Source organism: Hyla sarda, chromosome 9 (genome assembly GCF_029499605.1).
Source record: "Hyla sarda isolate aHylSar1 chromosome 9, aHylSar1.hap1, whole genome shotgun sequence".
In the NCBI taxonomy this organism is placed as follows: domain Eukaryota; kingdom Metazoa; phylum Chordata; class Amphibia; order Anura; family Hylidae; genus Hyla; species Hyla sarda.
The window spans coordinates 41,532,979-41,554,824 of NC_079197.1; the positions used below are offsets into that span (position 1 = coordinate 41,532,979).

Sequence of the window (21,846 nt, forward strand, 5' to 3'; positions counted from 1 at the left end):
CTACAACTCCCAAGACAGCTGTTTTGGCATGCAGGGATTTGCAGGTTTGCAACAGCTGGAGGGCTACAGTTTGGAGATCACTGTGCAGTGGTCTCTAAACTGTGGCCCTGTAGATCTTGCAAAATTACAACTCCTAGCATGCCCACACAGCAGTTTGCTGTCTAGGCATTCTGGGATTTGTAGTTTTGCAACACCTGGAGGGCAGCAGTTTGGAGATCACTGTGCAGTGGTCTCTAAACTGTAGCCCTCCAGATGTTGCAAAACTGCAAATCCCAGCATGCCCAAACAGCAAACAGCTGTCTCGGCATGCTGGGAGTTGTAGCTGCGTACCTCCAGCTGTTGCATAACTACATCTCCCAGCATGCCCTTCGGCGATCAGTACATGCTGGGAGTTGCAGTTTTGCAACAGCTGGAGGCACAGTGGTTGGAAAATACTGAGTTAGGTAACAGAACCAAACTGAAGGTTTTCCAACTAGTGTGCCTCCAGCTGTTGCAAAAGTACAACTCCCAGCATGCACGGTCTGTCAGTACATGCTGGGAGTTGTAGTTTTGAAACAGCTGGAGGTTTGCGCCCCCCCCCCCCCCCATGTGAATGTACAGGGTCCAGTGAGTTTTCTGCTTTGAGCTGCAGCAAATTTTTCGCCACAGCCAAACTCCTAGCGGGTAACTCACCGTAAACCCGCCAATGCGAATGTACCCTAAATACACTACACTACATTAACACATAATAAAGGGTAAAACACTACATATACACCCCCTTACACTGTCCCCCCCCCCCCCCCCCATAAAAATGAATAAGTATAGTACGGCAGTGTTTCAAAAACGGAGCCTCCAGCTCTTGCAAAACAACAACTCCCAGCATTTCCAACAGTTACTGACTGTCCAGGCATGCTGGGAGTTTAGCAACAGCTGGAGGCACCCTGTTTGGGAATCATTGGTGTAGAATACCCCTATGTCCACCCCTATGCAATCCCTAATTTAGTCCTCAAATACGCATGGCGCTCTCTCACTTCAGAGCCCTGTCGTATTTCAAGGAAACAGTTTAGGGGGTATATCAGCCACATATGGGGTATTTCGGCACTCAAGAGAAATTGCACTACAAATTTTGGGGGGGCTTTTTCTCCTTTTACCCCTTATGAAAAGGAAAAGTTGGGGGCTACACCAGCCTGTTAGTGTAAAAAAAAAAAATGTAAACTAACATGCTGGTGTTGCCCCATACTTTTTATTTTCACAAGCGGTAAAAGGGAAAAAAGACCACCAAAATTTGTAACGCAATTTCTCCTGAGTACGGAAATACCCCATATGTGGGCGTAAAGTACTCTGCAGGCGCACAACAAGGCTCAGGAGTGAGAGTGCACCATGTACATTTGAGGCCTAAATTGGTGATTTGCACAGGGGTGGCTGATTTTACAGCGGTTTTGACATAAACGCAAAAAAATAAATAACCACATGTGACCCCATTTTGGAAACTAAACCCCTCACGGAATGTAACAAGGGATATAGTGAGCCTTAACACCCCACAGGTGTTTGACAAATTTTTCTTAAAGTTGGATGGGAAAATGAAAAAAAAATATTTTCACTAAAATGCTGGTGTTACCGTAAATTTTTCATTTTCACAAGGGAGAATAGGAAAAAAGCTCCCCAAAATATGTAACCCCATTTCTTCTGAGTAAAAACATACCCCATATGTGGATGTAAAGTGCTCTGCGGGTGCGCTACAATGCTCAGAAGAGAAAAAGCCATTGGGCTTTTGAAGAGAATGTGACCCCACATTTGACCCCATTTTGGAAGCTACACCCCTCACGTAATGTAATAAGGAGTACAGTGAGCATTTACACCCTACAGGTGTCTGACAGATATTTGGAACAGTGGTCCATGAAAATGAAAAATTTAATTTTTCATTTGCACAGCCCACTGTTCCAAAGGTCTGTCAAACGCCAGTGGGGTGTAAATACTCACTGCACCCCTTACAAAATTCTGTGAGGGGTGTAGTTTCCAAAATGGGGTCACATGTGGGGGGGTCCACTGTTCTGGCACCACGGGGGGCTTTGTAATCACACATGGCCACTGACTTCCATTCCAAACAAATTTTCTTTCCAAAAGCTCAATGGCGCTCCTCCTCTTCTGAGCATTATAGTGCACCAGCAGAGCACTTGACGTCCACACATGGGGTATTTCCATACTCAGAAGAAATGGGGTTACAAATATTGGGGGCAATTTTCTCCATTTACCCCTTTTAAAAATGTACAATTTGGGGAAAAAACCTTTTACTGAAGCAGTATATATACACACTCCAAACAATTGAGTTAACCCCTTGGTGTCAGAACAATCATTCACCAAGGGAGTCACAAGGTGTAGAGCTCACAATGGGTATTAATCCCTGAGCTGCCTAAAAAAAAAACATGACAATGGCATATCAATAAAAATAAAAGGATATACTGATATACAACCAGTGCATAAATATAATTGCACTCACTGAAAAGTGCATAATGCATAAGAATAAATAGTTGTAGACGTGCAAAAAGGCAAGAAATATATAAAAAACACCCCCCAAAAAATATAAAAAAATATACAAAAATACTAAAGATGATAATACATAATAATGACAGTCAGCAAGTGTTTTCAATCGATTAATTGAGTCCATTTGGGAATAAAGTGCATCATTTAAATATCCAATAAGATTCCTGATTAATACGTTTTTGGAATCTATTTTGAACAGTATTGGGAATCATTTCCAATATCATCAATTTCAAACTAGCCGTGTCCCTATTATGAAGCATAGTAAAATGACGGGACACACTGTGCAGCATAAATCCATTTTTAATGTTAGATCTGTGCTTATTCATACGAGCCCTTACCGGCTGCACAGTGCACCCGACATACTGAAGGTGACAATCACAAGTCAATAGATAAATTTCAAAAGAACTCTCACAGTTAAATGAACCCTTAACGAAAAACACATCATTAGTAATAGCTGATTTAAAAGAAATATCAGTGCACACCATCTCACAACAAAGACAACACGATTTATTGCACGACTGCATTCCACACTTGATCGCAAGTGTAGGGGTGATGGGATCATGTCTTAACCTACTGGGGGCTAACAAGTTGCGGAGGTTAGGCGATCTTCTAAATGTAACCCCAGGGTGTTCAGGGACAATTTTGTTTAAAATTGGATCATCACGAATGATAGGCCAATGCCTCCTAAGAATATCTTTAACGTTCATGGAAGCACAATTAAAATTTGTAATAAAATTATATTTAAAATCATATTTAGAATTCTTGTCCCTAGAGCCAGTATTCACACGACCCTGAGTGGAGAATAAATCTCCCTGTTTTAGATTTTTTACCTTATTGTAAGCATTAGAGAGAAGGGGTACAGGGTACCCCTTACTAACAAAGCGTTGTTTTAAAGTGCGGGCTTGCATAATAAAATCTGAATCTAAAGTGCAATTTTTGCGAATACGTAAATATGACCATAAGGTAAATTTTTTATCCACTTAGGATAGTGTGCGCTAGAAAAATCTAAAAAAAACTATTAACGTCTACACTTTTAAAATATGTCTCAGTAAAAATCCTTCCATTATTGTCCCTCCTAATTAAAAGATCTAAAAATTCAATGTGGGTATTAGAAAAATGAGTGGTAAATTTGAGGCCCCAATTATTTTGATTAAGATAACAAACAAATTGATCCGCTTGTTCAAGGGACCCCAACCAAATAAAAAATAAGTCATCAATATAACGCCTATAAAAGGCGATAAAATGGTTAAAATCATGGGACTGTGCAATGTATTGGGACTCGAATCGCCACATAAACAAGTTAGCATAACTTGTGGCGAAACGAGTCCCCATTGCACAGCCCCTTGTCTGCCTGTATACAGTACCATTAAAAAAGAACACATTATGTTCAAGGATAAAGTGCATAGCCTCAATGAGAAAAGTGGACTGGGTTATGTCAAAATGGGGATCTAACCTGAATGTCTCTTCCATAGCGTGTAATCCCAACTCAGTGGAGATATTCAAATAAAGTGAACAAACATCAAGAGTGAGAAAAGAAAAGTGAAACGGCAGAGAAAGAGAACATAATTCATGAATTAATTGAGTGGAATCACGTAAATAAGAAGGAAGTTGTAAAACAAAATCCTGTAAATATAAATCAATGAAATGTGAAAGATTGCACGTGATAGACCCAACCCCGGAGATAATAGGACGCCCAGGAGGAGTGACAGTGCACTTGTGAAGTTTAGGGAGATAATAGAAAATAGGGAGAGAATAATCCTTGATATTAAGAAAATCATGTTCCTTTTTGTTTAGTAGTGACAAATCAGCAGCTTTCTGAATGAGTAACTTGTATTGGATAAAGTGATCATGTGACAGGTCACTGGACAACACTTCATAATATTCGGCATCCGCCAAAATTCTATTAGGCAGACTTATCAAGAATAGCAACACCCCCCCCCCCCCCTTGTCAGCGGGGCGTAAAACAATAGAATGATTATTCTGAATGGATTTAACAGCTTTCCGTTCATCAGCAGATAAATTATTATGCACTTTAAAAGAACTCGCCTGAGATCTAAGATTGCGGAAATCCCTAGCAACCAGGGAAAAAAATGTTTCCAAATGGTTGCCTCAATTGTGTAGTGGGTAGAAATTGGACACAGGTCTAACGTCAACATGTTTAAAATTATTAGTTGGATCTGAACTAGTAGCAGCAGAGGGAACAATAGGGTCGTTACCATTGGAAACAACAACCAAAGAATTAGAACAATCATTAGCAATGGTAACAAGCTCTGGGGTAATGTTATCAATACGGGGTCTGATGTTATCTGCCAGCAGTGCAGAGCAACCGGCTCGTTTATCCTGCAAAAAGAAGTGGCGACCTAACTTCAATTTACGAACAAATTTATTTAGGTCTAAAAATAAATGAAAATCATTAGGTAAGGAAGTGGGACAAAATGAAAGTCCCCTACTGAGAATTTGATTTCATTCTCACTCAGTAGGTACGATGAAAGATTGAATAATTTTACATCTTGTTCTTTTTGTGTTCTGGTTTGGGGGGTACCTCTGGATCTTTTTGCACCTGCCCTACACCCTCTGTATCTAGTTTTCTTTTTAGGGGGTTGTGATGGGACGTGGATGGACGGAAATACTGGGTGATGGGGGTGGAGGTGGGATAAGGAATTCTGAACTCGCAGGGAATGGGATGGAGGTGGGGGAGGAAATACAGAGATGGAAGGGTTAATGCAGTGTTTGCAATAACAGGTGCTGGGTCTAAAAAAACATTATCAAAGGAATCTGCAGAGACTAAGTCAGTATCTAAGATAAAGCTCTCATTCTGAGAGGAAGTACATTCATGTACAGTGATGGAAGATGCATTTAAAATGGCTGTATTATCAGAGTCAGAGCTGGGGCTGTCAGACACCAACTCAGACTGAAATTGTGAAGCCTCACCAGGCGTATGTGCGGTGTTAACCAAACCCAGAGCAGGGGCCCCAATGGAGGGAGGAAGGTCTCCAGAGAGGCCAGTCCTGAGTGGAACACTAACATTGTCAAAAGAAATAAGGGGATAAACAGTTACCAGTGTCTGTTGTGCAGGAGGTGGCAGAACCAGGCCGGAACAACGTCCCACAGCATCAGCTGACCGCACGGGGGTAACTGGACCACCTCAGGCAGAGAATCCACTGAAGGAATAACCGGCAGAAAGCGTACAACCACCAGAAAGGCCCCACACGCCGGCATCGCCGGAAGTGAGTGAGCCGTCACAGCAGTGACGCAATCAGCTGGCGTCGCAAGAGCGGAACTCGGCCGAGAGGATCCCGAACCCCATGACGCGCAGGGCATCGGTGAAGAGGAGCGCACCGGCCTGGATTCAAAAGAGGTATGTGTGTGTGCTGTTCCCAGAGCCCATGGTTTGGTCGTAGTGCCCTGGTTCTTGTGATAGTGTGAATTGACAATAGTGCGACTGCCATCCTTTTTGAAAGGGATTTTTCTGGACGGCCTAGATGGCTGCTGTGACGGTGGGTTGCCAATAGCAACGGAATTACCATTTTGTGGCGGAAGGTTACCTAAATCTGTAGATTTAGTATTTAGAGGCAATTGAGAGTTAACCTGTTCATTATTATTAGTGGAGACAGAGTATCTCACGTGGTTATCCATATTAGAATTATATTTTGGCCACTTGCGAATCTGCCCACAGCTGTAGTCGTGCAAATCACGACCATATTTGTGGACTTTTTTGTTAATTGTGTCCAATTCAAATTTTTTTTAAACAATTAAGTATCAAATATATTCATATTAATATACTCAGTGTACCCACAATACGCAGATAAACGTTCACTAATGCTACTCGCTAAGTGCATTATGCATTTTTCAGTGAATGCAATTATATTTATGCGCTGGTTGTATATCAGTATATCCTTTTATTTTTATTGATATGTCATTGTTATGTTATTTTTTTAGGCAGCTCAGGGGTTAATACCCATTGTGAGCTCTACACCTTGTGACTCCCTTGGTGAATGATTGTTCTGACACCAAAGGGTTAACTCAATTGTTTGGAGTGTGTATATATATGCTGCATCCTGTTCTCCCTGTCCATATGCCTGATGAAGCGCTTATGCGTGAAACGCATGCTGGGAATGCATGTTGGGAATAAACTGATTGCTCTATCCTTCTCCTGGTCCCTCACCGCCTTACTGTTCACTGGTTTGGAGGTCGTTGGTTTTATTGCATTTCCCTTATAGGCAGAGAGCTTCAAAGTAAAAAAAAAAAAAAAAGCAAAATGTAAAAAATTTTCATCAAATTTTTTTAATTTTTCACCAAGAAATGATGCAAGTATCGACAAAATGTTACCGCTAACATAAAGTAGAATATGTCAAGAAAAAACAGTATATTATAGGGCAGCTGTCACATGTTTTCTGTAAATAAGACTGACAGCACAGCCAAAGTATATATACATGGCAGATCTTCTTAGAAACTGTTCTTGACTTTATTTTACAAAAGCACCAACTTTTATGGGGCTAGGAATGTCAAGGCCTGGCCAGAGGTCCACTGTGTCCCTGGGCCGCAGCCCATTAAGTCTGGCAGACATTTTTTAAATGATGAGAAGTGCCCTCTTTTTTTTACTTGAGCCCCTGCCCTCCAAAATGTCTGTGCACATTCCTGCCAAACACAGGGCTTTGGTGGGAAAAGTCCTGTGTGTCTGCTCTTAGGGCATACCCAGTGCGACCCTACCCTTAGAATGTATTCAAACATATGATATCCTGCACATATTTGATGCGCAGGCTTTAAAGCTGCAGATTTTATACTGATGTTTAATGTAAATGAAATGACTGAACAAAACATCAAATCTGCAGTTTCAAATCTTCAGCTAGGCTAGACCATTAAAGGGGTATTCCAGGAAAAAAACTTTTTTTTTTAGATCAACTGGCTCCAGAAAGTTAAACAGATTTGTAAATTAAAAACAAAAAGAAAAATAGCCAGCACAACAACCTAATACGTAGGTGCCCGCTGCTGTGACAAATACAAAATGTACAAAAAAGAAAGTTGCAACAGCACTCTAGGTCAAAAAAAAGGAGGCTCTTAGTGCACTTTTTGATCAAAATGTGTCCCCCCATCCACCACGCGGAGGTGGTCTCATATAGGATGGGACCCTAACATGATAACTCACCTCTGCTGTGCATATATCCTGACTGTGTGACATGTTGGATCAGCCATTGACTAAACCACCTCCAGTTTGAGAGGGGCGGGGTGCACGGCTAAAGAGGGTGCCACATCCCCCAACTTACAAAGTAAAAACAAAAGGAAAAATAGCCAGCACAACAACCTAATACACAGGTGCCCGCTGCTGTGGCAAATACAAAATGTATAAAAAAAGAAAGTTGCAACAGCACTCTAGGTCAAAAAAAGGAGGCTCTTAGTGCACTTTAGGGCACCCTCTTTAGCCGTGCACCCCACCCCTCTCAGACTGGAGCCTCCTTTTTTTGACCTAGAGTGCTGTTGCAACTTTATTTTTTGTACATTTTGTATTTGCCACAGCAGCGGGCACCTGTGTATTAGGTGGTTGTGCTGGCTATTTTTCGTTTTGTTTTTACTTTGTAAGTTGGGGGGTGTGGCACCCTCTTTAGCCGTGCACCCCTCTCAGACTGGAGGTGGTTTAGTCAATGGGTGATCCAACATGTCACACAGTCAGAGGCTATATGCACAGCAGAGGTGAGTTATCATGTTAGGGTCCCATCCGATATGAGGCCACCTCCGTGTGGTGGATGGGGGACACATTTTGATCAAAAAGTGCACTAAGAGCCTCCTTTTTTTGACCTAGAGTGCTGTTGCAACTTTATTTTTTGTACATTTTGTATTTGCCACAGCAGCAGGCACCTGTGTATTAGGTTGTTGTGCTGGCTATTTTTCCTTTTGTTTTTACTTTGTAAGTTGGGGGGTGTAGCACCCTCTTTAGCCGTGCACCCCACCCCTCTCAGACTGGAGGTGGTTTAGTCAATGGCTGATCCAACATGTCACACAGTCAGAGGCTATATGCACCAGCAGAGATGAGTTATCATGTTAGGGTCCCATCCGATATGAGGCCACCTCCGCGTGGTGGATGGGGGGACACATTTTGATCAAAAAGAGCCTCCTTTTTTTTGACCTAGAGTGCTGTTGCAACTTTCTTTTTTGTACAGATTTGTAAATTACTTCTATAAAAAAATCTTAATCCTTCCAATAATTTTCAGCTGCTGAAGTTGAGTTGTTTGGAAACAGTGCTCTCTGCTGACATCTCTGCTTGTCTCAGGAACTGCACAGAGCAGAATAGGTTGCTATGGGAATTTGCTTCTACTCTGGGCAGCTCCCGAGACACATGTCATCAGAGAACACTTAGACAGAAAAGAACAACTCAACTTCAGCAGCTCATAAGTAATTTCTGGAGCCAGTTGATATATAAAAAAAAAAACAATTTTTTTCCTGGATAACCCCTTTAAGAAGTGACCAAGTAATAGCTCCAATTGATACCTAGAAGTCTCCCATACGTTTATCTTCTCATGATCCCTCCTCTTTACTTCCCTGTATGCAATTATCCTCATCTCTCTGTGTAGCTGAGGAGATAAATAAAGCCAATCACTGCACACAAGGTCATTAACTAAGTAGAGTAATTGTACTATGAGGACCTCTAGTGGTATAATCGTTAATTTCTAACGATAATTTGTTTTCCCTTAGTCCTAACAGTAGCACAGATGGGGTATTCCACCCCCCGCGAACTGGTAGGACAGATGGAAGTTTTATTGAACCTAATTAAACAATCAGTAAGACACACCCACAACCCCCTGTATAAGTAAGAGGGTCATCCTCTGCCTCATTGTGTAGTAACAAGAAGAACTAAAGGTAAATAATAGAAGAAAATAACTTAACTAGGGAGGGAAAGTTGTGCTACTGTTAGGACTAAGGGAAAACAAATTATCGTTAGAAATTAACGATTCCCTTACGTCCTAACCAGTAGCACAGATGGGGAAATGGCAAGCAGAAACCCTATGAGGGAGGGCTCTCATGCCTGACGGCAGATAATACTGTCCGTCCAAATGAGGAGAAATCGGCCAATCTACTGTCAAGTCTGTAGTGGGTGATAAATGTGGAGAGTGAACTCCAGGAAGCAGCTTTGCATATATGTTCCAAGGGAACAAGACTCCTTTCCGCAAAGGAGGTAGATACAGACCTGGTGGAATGAGCTTTTACAAACTCAGGAGGCTCCTTACCTTGGGATACCATGGTAATACGAATGGCATCTTTTACCCATCTACTGATGGAGGGCTTTGAAGCTTTAAGACCTCTCTTGGGTCCTGAAAAGAGAATTAGCAGATTTTCATCCTTCCGAAACTCCAAAGATCTTCTTATATAGATCTGGAGACATCTCGATATATCTAGGCAATGAAGAGAACTATCTTCATTGGAGGATGGAGGAGGAGAAAATACTGGCAGGGATATAACTTGATTTATATTTTGGAATGATGGAACCTTAGGTATAAAGGATGGCATGAATCTGAGTAACACTCGATCCGGCAAAAATTTTGCATATGGTTCAAGTGCCGAGAGCGCTTGAAGTTCCCCAATCCTTTTGGCTGAAGTGATTGCCAGTAAAAAAGTTATTTTAATGGTAACAAACTTCATGTCCACCTCCTCCAAGGGCTCAAAGGGGGGAGATGCTAACCCCTTGAGCACCATCGATAAGTCCCATGCTGGGACAGGTTGTATAATTGTAGGTTTTAACCTTGAGGATCCCCTCAAGAATATTTTGACTAGTGGGTTTTGAGACAATGGTTTATTGAGAAAGGCAGAGATGGCTGATACCTGATCTCTGAGTGTGGAAGGAGATAGATTCTTGTCTAATCCCTCCTGGAGAAAGTTGCGGATTGTGGCAACAGATGGATTCTGTCCAGGTAGTTGTTTCTTGGAGCACCAAGACTGAAAAGTTGTCCAAATTCTTTTATAGGCTCTGTTAGTGGACTCCGCTCTGGAATGCGAGAGGGTATTCAAGACCGCACTAGAAAGCCCTTCTAGATGTGGAAGGGACTGGTCAACCTCCAGGCTGTCAGGTTGAACATTTGAAGATTTGAGCAGCTGTGAGTGTCCCCCGACACGAGTGCTTGCTCTGGGGGAAGCCTCCAGAATTGTCCCCGACTCATTTGCAAGAGTTGGGTAAACCAAGCTCTCTTGGGCCAAAATGGAATTATGGCTATGACAGAGGCTTGGTCCTGCCTGATTTTCATCAATACCCTTGGGATCAAGGAAATTGGAGGGAAGATGTAGGCCAGCCTGAATCTCCATGGGATTGAGAGAGCATCGATTGCTACTGGGTTGTCTTCCCTGTACAGGGAACAAAATCTCACCACTTTGGTGTTGAACCTTGTTGCCATAAGATCTATTTCTGGCATACCTCACCTGAGTATTATTTGTTTGAACATCTCTGGATGGAGAGACCATTCTCCAGTTGAAAGTCCTCTGCTCAGGCGGTCGGCGATCACATTGAGAGATCCCCGAATGTGAACTGCCGACAGGTGGGTTAGGTTCCTCTCTGCCCAATCCAAGATCAGACCCACCTCTCTGAGGAGGCTTTGTGATCGAGTGCCTCCCTGCTTGTTGATGTACAATACAGCCGTCATGCTGTCGGATTGGATCTTTACTGCTTTCCCTTGAAGAAGAGAAGCAAAGTGGAGGAGTGCTAATCTGATGGCTCGAATCTCGAGGAGATTGGAGGTTAACCCTCTCTCCTGAGGAGACCAAGATCCCCGCACTAACAGATCCAAGAGATGCGCTCCCCAACCTACAAGGGACGCGTCGGTAGTAAGTATGATCCAAGGGGGTTGGATCATTGACTTGCCGTCCTCGAGGTGAGACCACCATCTGAGAGAGGACCTGACTCGATAAGACAGGGAGTGGCACTTGTTTAGGCCCGAGGGCCTGAGATTCCAAGTGGCGAGCACCTCTGATTGAAGAGGGCGTAGATGCCAAAGAGCCCAAGGAACCGCATCCACGGTAGCGGACATAAGTCCCAACATCCGCATGAGAGTGCGAATGGAAACTCTCCGGGGTACAGAGAGAAAAAGGGCCGATTCCTGCACCCGAGATTTCCTCTCGGGAGAGAGGTAGAGTGTCATGAAGATTGAGTCGACTATGAAGCCGAGAAACCTCACTGAGGTAGTTGGGAGGAAATTGGATTTGGCCCAATTGACTATCCACCCTAACAGGTGAAGGAAGGATACTGCTAGTTGCAGATGTTGGGACAGGATCGCAGAAGAAGGAGCTCTGAGGAGCCAATCGTCTAGGTAGGGAATGATGCTGAGCCCCTGGAGCCTTAGAGCAGCGACTACCGCTACCACCACTTTGGTAAATGTGTGTGGGGCCGAAGAAATTCCAAACGGGAGGGCTACAAACTGGAGGTGTTTTAGAACTCCCCCTACCTGAACTGCGATCCTTAGATACTTTCTGGATACCGGATGAATAGGAATATGAAGGTAAGCATCCTTTAGATCCAGAGTAGCCAGGTAATCCCCTGGCGAGATGAGGTTGACCACAGATTGAATAGTTTCCATACGAAAGCGTTTGTGCTTCACATACTGATTGAGATATCTCAGATCTATAATCATCCGCCAGTCTCCTGTTACCTTGGGAACTAGGAAGACTGGAGAATAAATTCCTGACCCCCGCTCTGAAAGAGGAACTTCCTCTGAGGCATTCTTCTGGATGTATTCCAGAATGTAGGTTTCTAGCGCCCCCTGTTTGATTGGTGAAAAAACTCTTGTCTCCACATAATTGGATGGGGGAATTGATTCGAGGTCTATCGAATAACCATCCGAGATTAATCTCAGGACCCAAGGATCCTGAATGTGGAGGGACCAGGCGCTTAAAAAGTGGTGAAGACGACCACCAACTGGAATCTGGGGGGCAGGATGGGAAACTGGAAAGGTCACCTCGGCAAGGAACCCAGAGCTTCGTAGAAGCCCGTAGTCAGAGCTTTCTGTTGTCTTTGGAGCCACGGGAGCGTTTTCCGCCCCGGCGTTGATTACCCCGTTCTCTCTGAGGCTTAGGCTGGGGGTCTGATCCGCCCCCAGAACGCCGGCCTCGACCACGAAAGGAGGAATAAGGAAGGGACTTGCCTTTCTTGTCAGAAAGTCCCTCCATAATGCGGTCCAGCTCAGCTCCGAAAAGAATGCCGGGTTCGTAAGGCATAGCACATAAGGTGTTGTTGGAAGAGTTGTCAACCTTCCAAGGTTTTAACCATAGAGGACGTCGTCCAGCGGAAGCCAGGGCCATAGACTTGGAGGCCAATTTAAGATGCTGGGTGGAAGCATCGCACAAAAAATCAACGGCCAGATTGGACGTCTTGAAGGATGAAAGAATTTCATCTCTAGGAACCCCCTGGTCCAAATCCGACTGGATGTTAGAAAGACGGGTCTTCAAAAAGTTTGCTACCTCAGAGCAAGCTATCGCCACTGATGCAGACGCAGAAGCAGTGGAGTAGGAGCGCCTCATGGCACAGTCAGCCTTTCGATCCATTGGATCCTGCAAGGAAGACCCATCCTCAGCAGGGACCACTGTCCTCTTGGACAGTTTGGCAACTGCCATGTCAACCTTAGGGACAGGGCCCCAGGAAGAAAGCTGAGATTCCTGTATAGGAAACATGGTCTTAAATCTTTTAGTTAAGACCGGACCCTTTTCTGTTTTTTTCCATTCCGTTCTAAGCACAGACAGAAGGGTATCATCCGCTTTAAAGACCCTAGGTCCCTTAGAGGCGGAGGTAGAGGCTTCCCCGGGATCAACATCCTGGTCCCCCGACCGGATGGATCTCAGAAGACGCTGGGTCTTTTCCAGCGGAAAAAAAATAAGATGCAGTGACCTCCTCATCCGAAGAGGAGGACTTGGAATCTTCTCTCTCCTGATCCACAGACATCTCCATTCTGGGAGGTGAAGAAGGTCTGGCGCGTTTCTGAGAGACAACGTGTTTCAGCTCCTCAATAGAGGCTTGCATAGCCGACATGTTAGAGGAGACCCACACATACATATCTTGGACTGTAGGTTCAGTCTGATGGGAAGGTAGAGACCTAGCCCTACAAGGAGGGCACCTGGAAAATTCATAATTATCCTCCAGGGGAGTATTGCAGTCATGGCAAGAGAGGTGCTTGCGCTTGGCGGATCTTTTTGCCAAGCCTTCACGATCTCCTGAGCCCTCGGTCGACATATCTAGGTAAATATGAGAGGAGTGATTAGATAATGTAGCGGCAAGAAAAAATTGCGGCTAGCTAAAATATAATTAAAATACCCAAAGTTCTCAGCAAGAGACCAGGTAAGATAGAGAGATAGGGAAACAGTAGTATCCGCAAGGATGCACTACTAGACTCAAAAAGACAGGACTGTGGAAGTACCAACAGCTCTGCGCTCTAGGAGGCTGAATGGCAGCCTAGGGGGAGTTTAAATATCCTCCTGGCTGGCGCCAAAAGAAGACTCCGCCCACAAGGCGGAGTTGCAGAAAAAAGAAATCCTGTCTTACAAAAAACAGGAGGAAAAGGAACCCTATTAGTTAGAGGGTTATAGAAGAGGCTCCTCGCTCGGTTTCGCCGCATTATTGGCAAAAACGGCGCAAAAAACCGAGCCGGGAGCGAAGAGAGAAACAGGAAGTGACGTCAGACGCCGCTGACGCACTTCTGGCCGGGGCCGCGATTGGAGTCGCGGCTCCGAGGAATAGAAGCAGATGGGCGCAACCATGCCCAAACCTGCAAGTAAGAAACCCCCCCCCCCCCCTCCTACAGGAGTAAGGGGGTCACCATCTGTCCCACTGTCCGGGAGGACAGAAAAAAACACAATGAGGCAGAGGATGACCCTCTTACTTATACAGGGGGTTGTGGGTGTGTCTTACTGATTGTTTAATTAGGTTCAATAAAACTTCCATCTGTCCTACCAGTTCGCGGGGGGTGGAATACCCCATCTGTGCTACTGGTTAGGACGTAAGGGAAATTGAACATTCATGATCCACCATGTACTTTTTTTTTTACCCCAAGTCAGCTTCTGTACTATATGAGCTGCCCATTCTAGGATTTTTATCAATTAAACAGCACAACTAAGTTTTTCTCTTTGTGTAAAACTTTATTTTCTTGAAATGACTTCTTCAGATTATATTTGATGGGTCAAAAATACTTATTATATAAACAGTTTGTGATGTATAACTACATGTTGTTAGGGGTTACGACATATAGGAATTGAGTGTGCTCTCTTTTACTATGTATTTGTATGCATATTACTTTGATATATTTAGTATGGTTGCTAAGGGTTAAGACACCTAGGATTTGAAGGGTTAAAATATTTGTTATAAAAACTGTTTGTGATATATAACTACACGTTGCTAGGGTTCACGGCATATAGGAATTAAGTGTGCCCTCTTTTATTATGTATCTGTATGCATATTACTTTGATACATCAAGTATGGTTGCTAAGGGTTACGACACCTAGGATTTGATGGGTAAAAAATACTTGTGATAGAAACATTTTGTGATGTATACCTACACGTTGTTAGGGGTTACGACATATATGAATTAAGTGTGCTTTCCTTTACTAAGTATTTGTATATATATTCTTTGAGATATCTAATATGGTTGCTAAGGGTTACGACACTTAGGATTTGATGGGTAGAAAATACTTGTTATAGAAATAGTGTGTGATGTATAACTACATGTTGCTAGGGGTTAATTTAGTGTGCTCTCCTCATTTACATGCATATTACTTTGATATATCTGGTATGGTTGCTAAGGGTTACGACACATAGGGTTTGAAGGGTTAAAAATACTTGTTATAGAAACAGCGTGTGATACACGTTGTTAGGGGTTATGGCATATAGGAATTAAGTGTGCTCTTTTACTATGTATCTGTATGCATATTACCTTGATATATCTAGTATGGTTGCTAAGGGTTACGACACCTAGGATATGAGGGGTTAAAAATACTTCTTATAGAAACATTTTGTGACGTATAACTACATGTTTCTAGGGGTTACAACATATAGGAATTAAATGTGTTCTCCTTTACTATGTTTTTGTATGCATACTACTTTGATATATCTAGTATGGTTGCTAAGGGTTACGACACCTAGGATTTGATGGATTAAAAATACTTCTTATAGAAACATTTTGTGATGTATAACTACATGTTTCTAGGGGTTACAACATATGGGAATTAAATGTGTTCTCCTTTACTATGTATTTGTATGCATACTACTTTGATATATCTAGTATGGTTGCCAAGGGTTATGACACCTAGGATTTGATGCAATGTTGGACAATCAGTATGTGCCTATACTGCGCATGCTAAGAGCACTTAGAGACAGGAAGTGATGCGGATAACCTGGAAACACAAGAGACAGGTAGTGATGCAGATAACCTGGAAACACAAGAGACAGGAAGTGATGCAGATAACCTGGAAACACAAGAGACAGGAAGTGATGCGGATAACCTGGAAACACAAGAGACAGGAAGTGATGCAGATAACCCAGAAACACAAGAGACAGGAAGTGATGCAGATATCCCGGAAACACAAGCGGGTGATCGTTGCCATTATGGAGGGGAGTGTGCATGTGGTGTGAGAGATAACAGGTACCGTCCATCAACTAATTAGGCTAACTGGATAACACCCCCTGAGAAAGTCACCAGTAGGTGACGGAATGCGTGGTGTTCTGGGGGACGCCTGTATAGGGATCATTGATTCTTGCATTTCCCAGCCTCCTGTCTGCTATACTTGGGGATTTCCCTTTAATCAGGTTGTATCTTGTATTTGGCAGGGAGTCTGTGGTAACATATGCGGATTGTATAGATATTGAACTATCTTGTTATTTGGATGTATATTTAGAGGTGGTGTTAGAACTTATATATTTATACAGGTGTCCTGGGAGGGGCCCTACGGGCTCCCCCCTGTTGTGGGAGGGCTTGTTTATGCCTCTTTTAAATGTTTTTATGGGGGTTTCTTGTTGTCTAAAGTGACTTATGCATTTTCTAATAAAGATTATTATTATTATTATTTTTTTTTTTTTTTGTACATTGGGTGTGCGCTACATGGTGTACTTCTCCTCCCCTGTTTTTGCTTTGACTATTACATGGTAGCACCCCTGTTTACTATCTAGAATATCTATCTATATCGCTGAGCCTGCTAGTGTTTTAGTGTTTCAAGATTATATTTATGTCTGCAGCATGGCCCTTAATATTCTAGCATATTTTTTGAGCAAACTTTTTTCTGTTTATTGAGTATCTGTTTATCTGTATACTCAAACTAAGGTTCACTTTTTAAATATGTGATTTATGCACATGTAATTTTGATTTACCATGATATTAGTACTTTGTGAATGTACACTTTTTTTTTTTTTATAACCTTTTGTATTCTAAGTTTTTGCCTACCCCTGGGACTATAAAAATAATTTCAATGTGTATTGCTGTATGAATCCATTAAAGCACCTGGAAAAGGTGTGAAAAATAATTACTTCTGTATACTTCATCATTCACTAAAGGGGTTATCCAACATAAAATGACTTTACTAATTACCTGTCAGCCAGTAATGGACGTGCTTACCAAGGATCTGTGCTTGTGTTGGTGGTAATTGGCCATGCCCTGTGTCCCCATCCCACTGCTGACTTATTTGTGTGATCTGGCTATTTACTGTTTGTGCCCTCCCTTCAACTACAATCCCCAAGATCTCTTGTTTCTAGGTGGGAGGTGGCCCACCCATTGCAGGACATTTATGCTCCTTTCCATGCATGCTGTGCTTGAAACTACATTTCCCTGCTGTCCTGTGGAGAATGATCTCCCTCCCACGGCACAGTCGCTCCACTCATTGAAGCACAGACAAGCTTCCTTTCAATAGCTGACTAGTGATGTAATGTCTTTGGCCCCACTGCAACCTGGGAAAGGCTCAAGACAACTCATTTTGTATGCTGCTAAAAAAGAATAGCCGGGACAAAGATCACAAAAGAATTGCGAGACAATCATAAAACACGGGTTAAAACACTATGGCCCTCATTTACTCAGTGTTGGTTTTATTTTTTACTAGTGTGAACTGTTTCCCCCTTGCAGCAGTGGCGTCTCCAGCATTCATATTTAGGGGGGGGCACATGGGGGGCCAGTGACAAAAGTGGGGCGGCAATTTTAAAACACGTGTGTGTGTGTGTGTGTGTGTGTATATGTATGTGTGTGTGTGTCTCTATCTATCTATCTATCTATCTCTACCATATATCACACACACACTGTGCAGAACATGTTTAATTAAAAAAAAAAAATCAGATTTTTGCAGACTCCCTCTGCAAACTGCACTCTCAGGTAGGTAAAGTAGCCGCTCTGCTCGCTCCACTCATTCCCTCTGCAAACTGCTTTCTCAGGTAGATGATGTGTAGCCGTATTGTTCGCTCCACTGGCTCCCTCTGCAAATTGCAATCTCAGGTAGGTAAGGTCTAGCCGCACTGTCTGCATGCTCTGCTCCCCCTTTCTTGCCAAGGTCCCCCTTACTTGCTCTGCTCTCAGCCCCCCCTTACTTGCTCTGCTCACTGCTCTACTTGCTCTGCTCTACTTGCTCTGCTCACTGCTCTACTTGCTTTGCTCTGCTCTACTTGCTCTGCTTTGCTTGCTCTGCTCACTGCTCTGCTTGCTCTGCTCATTGCTCTGCCCCCCGCTCTGCCCCCCCTTGCTTGCTCAGCCCCCCCTTGCTTGCTCACCCCCCCTTGCTTGCTCTGTTCCCCCTACCTTGCCCAGCCCCCTATTAGCTAAGCCTCCTCTTACAGCTCAGCCCCCTTATTTGTTCAGCCCCCCCCCTTACCTTACTTGCTCATCCCCCTTACTTGCTCCGCCCCCCTTACCTTACTTGCTCCGCCCCCCTTACCTTACTTGCTCCGCCCCCCTTACCTTACTTGCTCCGCCCCCCTTACCTTACTTGCTCAGCCCCCCCTTACCTTACTTGCTCAGCCCCCCCTTACCTTACTTGCTCAGCCCCCCCTTACCTTACTTGCTCATCCCCCTTACTTGCTCAACCCCCCCTTACCTTACTTGCTCATCTCCCTTTACTTGCTCAACCCCCCCCTACGTTATTTGCTTAGTCCCCCTTATACAGACCCCAGAATCAGACCCTACCATAATACAGACCCCAGAATTAGACCCCACCATAATACAGACCCCGGAATCACTATATATGTAGATGACTGTGTCCCCGTAGCTGAATGTGAACTGTGCAGTGATTGGCTGTACACATAGATTCCATCAGCAGAACAGAGGGGTCAGGGATGGACAGAGGGGTCTACAACAGTTACACTTCTACCTAATAGTAGAGGCAGGAGCAACCTCCAAATCTGTTCTTGCTGCAGGCTCTCTCACTCTCCTTGTGTCAGTGGCAGCTCTGGCAGGCTACGGTCAGCGGAGCACACTGAAATGGCATGGCGAAGTTAAGCGTATGTACACAGTGACACCTATAGCAGAATAGTGAGTACAGCTCTGGAGTATAATACAGGATATAACTCGGGATCACTACAGGATAAGTAATGTATGTACACAGTGACCTCACCAGCAGAATAGTGAGTACAGCTCTGGAGTATAATACAGGATATAACTCAGGATCAGTACAGGATAAGGCTGGGTTCACACATCGTGTTGTACTTACGGCTCCCATATACGGCTGGGAGGAGGGGTGGGCGTGGCTTATTAGCAGCGCCCGCACTCAGCCGTATAGGGGAACCGTATTTAATGCATGTCTATGAGCCGACCGGAGTGAACCGCAGCCTCCGGTCGGCTCATAGACATGCATTAAATACGGTTCCCCTATACGGCTGAGTGCTGGCGCCACAATTAAGCCCCGCTCACCCCTCCTCCCAGCCGTATACGGGAGCCGTAAGTACAAAACGAGGTGTGAACCCAGCCTTAGTAATGTAATGTATGTACACAGTGACTCCACCAGCAGAATAGTGAGTACAGCTCTGGAGTATAATACAAGATATAACTCAGGATCAGTACAGGATAAGTAATGTATGTATGTACACAGTGACCCAACCAGCAGAATAGTGAGTACAGCTCTGGAGTATTACAGGATATAACTCAGGATCCTGTCAAGCTAAGGGTTAAACTTGGTGAATCAAACCTTACTGACAAGAAAAGTGCTGCCAGGAAAGGGATGAATTCACCTCATAGCCACAACTACTTAGAGATCCCCTCCATACAGAAAGAAAGAAAGATAAGAAACCTGACGGACTTCCTCAGCGGTGGGCTCTGTCGGCTTTTCAGTGCTGACAAGGGAGAAGATGACCAGCTTTTTCTTGGTGGAAATTTCCAGCCATTTATTCACAGGATTTTCTGTGAATCAAATAGTAAATCAGTCATGTTGTAAAACCACACCCCTTATTTGGGTGCATAGGTTTATTTTGGCGCAATGCAACAAAAAAATCTGGTGCAGACCCAGTTTGTGGTGCAATGTGCAATATTCTGGCTGTAGATGTAGTTTTGCAACATCTGAGACCACTGGTCTGTGCCTTTTTTATTTATTTATTATTATAATTTTTTTTTTTTTTGGGGGGGGGGGGGCGTTTGCAGTCTGTGCCACCAACGACTGTTCTTTACTGTGTGGCTGGATTGTACCCCATTTGCCGACTGCCCTGCTTGCTGATCAGTGATTTATTACTGATCAGCACTTTCTTGTTTTTTTATTAAATTTTTTGCTCTTTTTCAAAGGGTGTTTCAGGCCACACAGCACACAAGTCTGAATGTAATACAGCCACACACTGCACCCTCTCAATATAATACGGCCATACACTCTATGGCCTCAGAATATAATACTACTATACACTTTAAATGCAATACTATCACCCACTGCTAACTCTGCATATAGAACTAACACACACTGGTGCTCTGTCTTCATGTCGTGGGGGTTCAGTAAGCACCCTGAGCCACCGCAGATTTTTACTTTCACTTTAGGCACTATGATCAGCAATAATGGTTTCTAAAGGGTTAAATGATGGGCAGTGGCAGGATCACCGCTGCCTGCCATAAGCAGTGATTGTCTGGCTACTGATGGTAGCCGACACTTACTCCTTAAAGCCTTCTAAGGTGTCGGGGCATACAGGTACACTCTGCGTTCTTAAAGGGGTATTCCGGACAAAAACATTTTATCCTTTACGTCACACCACGCCCCCTCCATTCATGTCTATGGGAGGGGGGGGTGTTGGCCGTCATGCACCCTCCCATAGACATGTATGGAGGGGGCGTGACGTGACATCACGTCCCCAGTCTCAGAAACCCGGAGGTTTCTAAAACGGCAGACGGTGCTTCAGGGAGATTGCAAGGGGTCCCAGCGGCGGGCCCCCCCGCGATCAGACTTCTTATTCCCTATCCTTTGGATAGGGGATAAAATGTTTTTTGCCCAGAATACCCCTTTTAAGTACCAGGGAAGGAGGGCGTACCTGCCCTCCTGCGTCCTTAAAGGGGTACTTCGGTGAAAACCTTTTTTCTTTTAAATCAACTGGTGCCAGAAAGTTAAACAGATTTGTAAATTACTTCTATTAAAAAATCTTAATCCTTCCTGTACTTATTAGCTGCTGAATACTACAGAGGAAGTGATTTTCTTTTTGGAATTCTCTCTGATGACATCACAAGCACAGTGCTCTTTGCTGATGTCATTATACTAACTCTTAATTTATTGTTGTCCTTAGTGGGATTTGAACCCAAGGCCCCAGCACTGCAAGGCTGCAGTGCTAACCACTACGCCACCCTTAGCATACATCTGCTATGCACGGTTGCTAAAATGGACAGAGATGTCAGCAGAGAGCACTGTGCTCGTGATGTCATCAGTGTTCCAAAAAGAAAGGAATTTCCTCTGTAGCATTCAGCAGCTAATAAGTACTGGAAGGATGAAGATTTTTTTAATAGAAGTAATTTACAAATATGCTTAACTTTCTGGCACCAGTTGATTTAAAAGAAAAAAGGTTTTCACCGGAGTACCCCTTTAAAAGCTCAACGCACACACACACACCCCTTTTCCCAAATTCCATATAAAAAAATATGTAAACATAATAAAGATGAACATATTTAGTATCGCCGTGTACGTAATTGTCTGATCTACTAAAAATAACATGTATCCCATACGGTGAACGGCATAAACATTAAAAAAATACCAAACCCCAGAATTGCATTTTTTTTTCATCACTTTTTTATTTTTTTATTTTATTTGAAAAATGGAAAAAAGGGGGAGATTCAAACTTTAATTCAGGAAGGGGCTTATTTACATTTATTAACATATATATATATATATATATATATATATATATATATATATATATATATATATATATATATATATATA

The 21,846-nt window shown here is 43.4% G+C and overlaps 1 protein-coding gene across 1 annotated transcript in view; it reads left to right on the forward strand.

Moving 5' to 3' along the window:
* The first annotated feature begins 15,998 nt into the window (after positions 1-15,998).
* Positions 15,999-21,846, forward strand: part of LOC130290603 (rho GTPase-activating protein 20-like) — a 231,051-nt gene continuing 225,203 nt past the window's right edge. The window contains exon 1 of the mRNA XM_056538451.1: positions 15,999-16,121. The gene's annotated coding sequence lies outside the window, so the exon portion shown is untranslated. The remainder of the gene's footprint in view (positions 16,122-21,846) is intronic.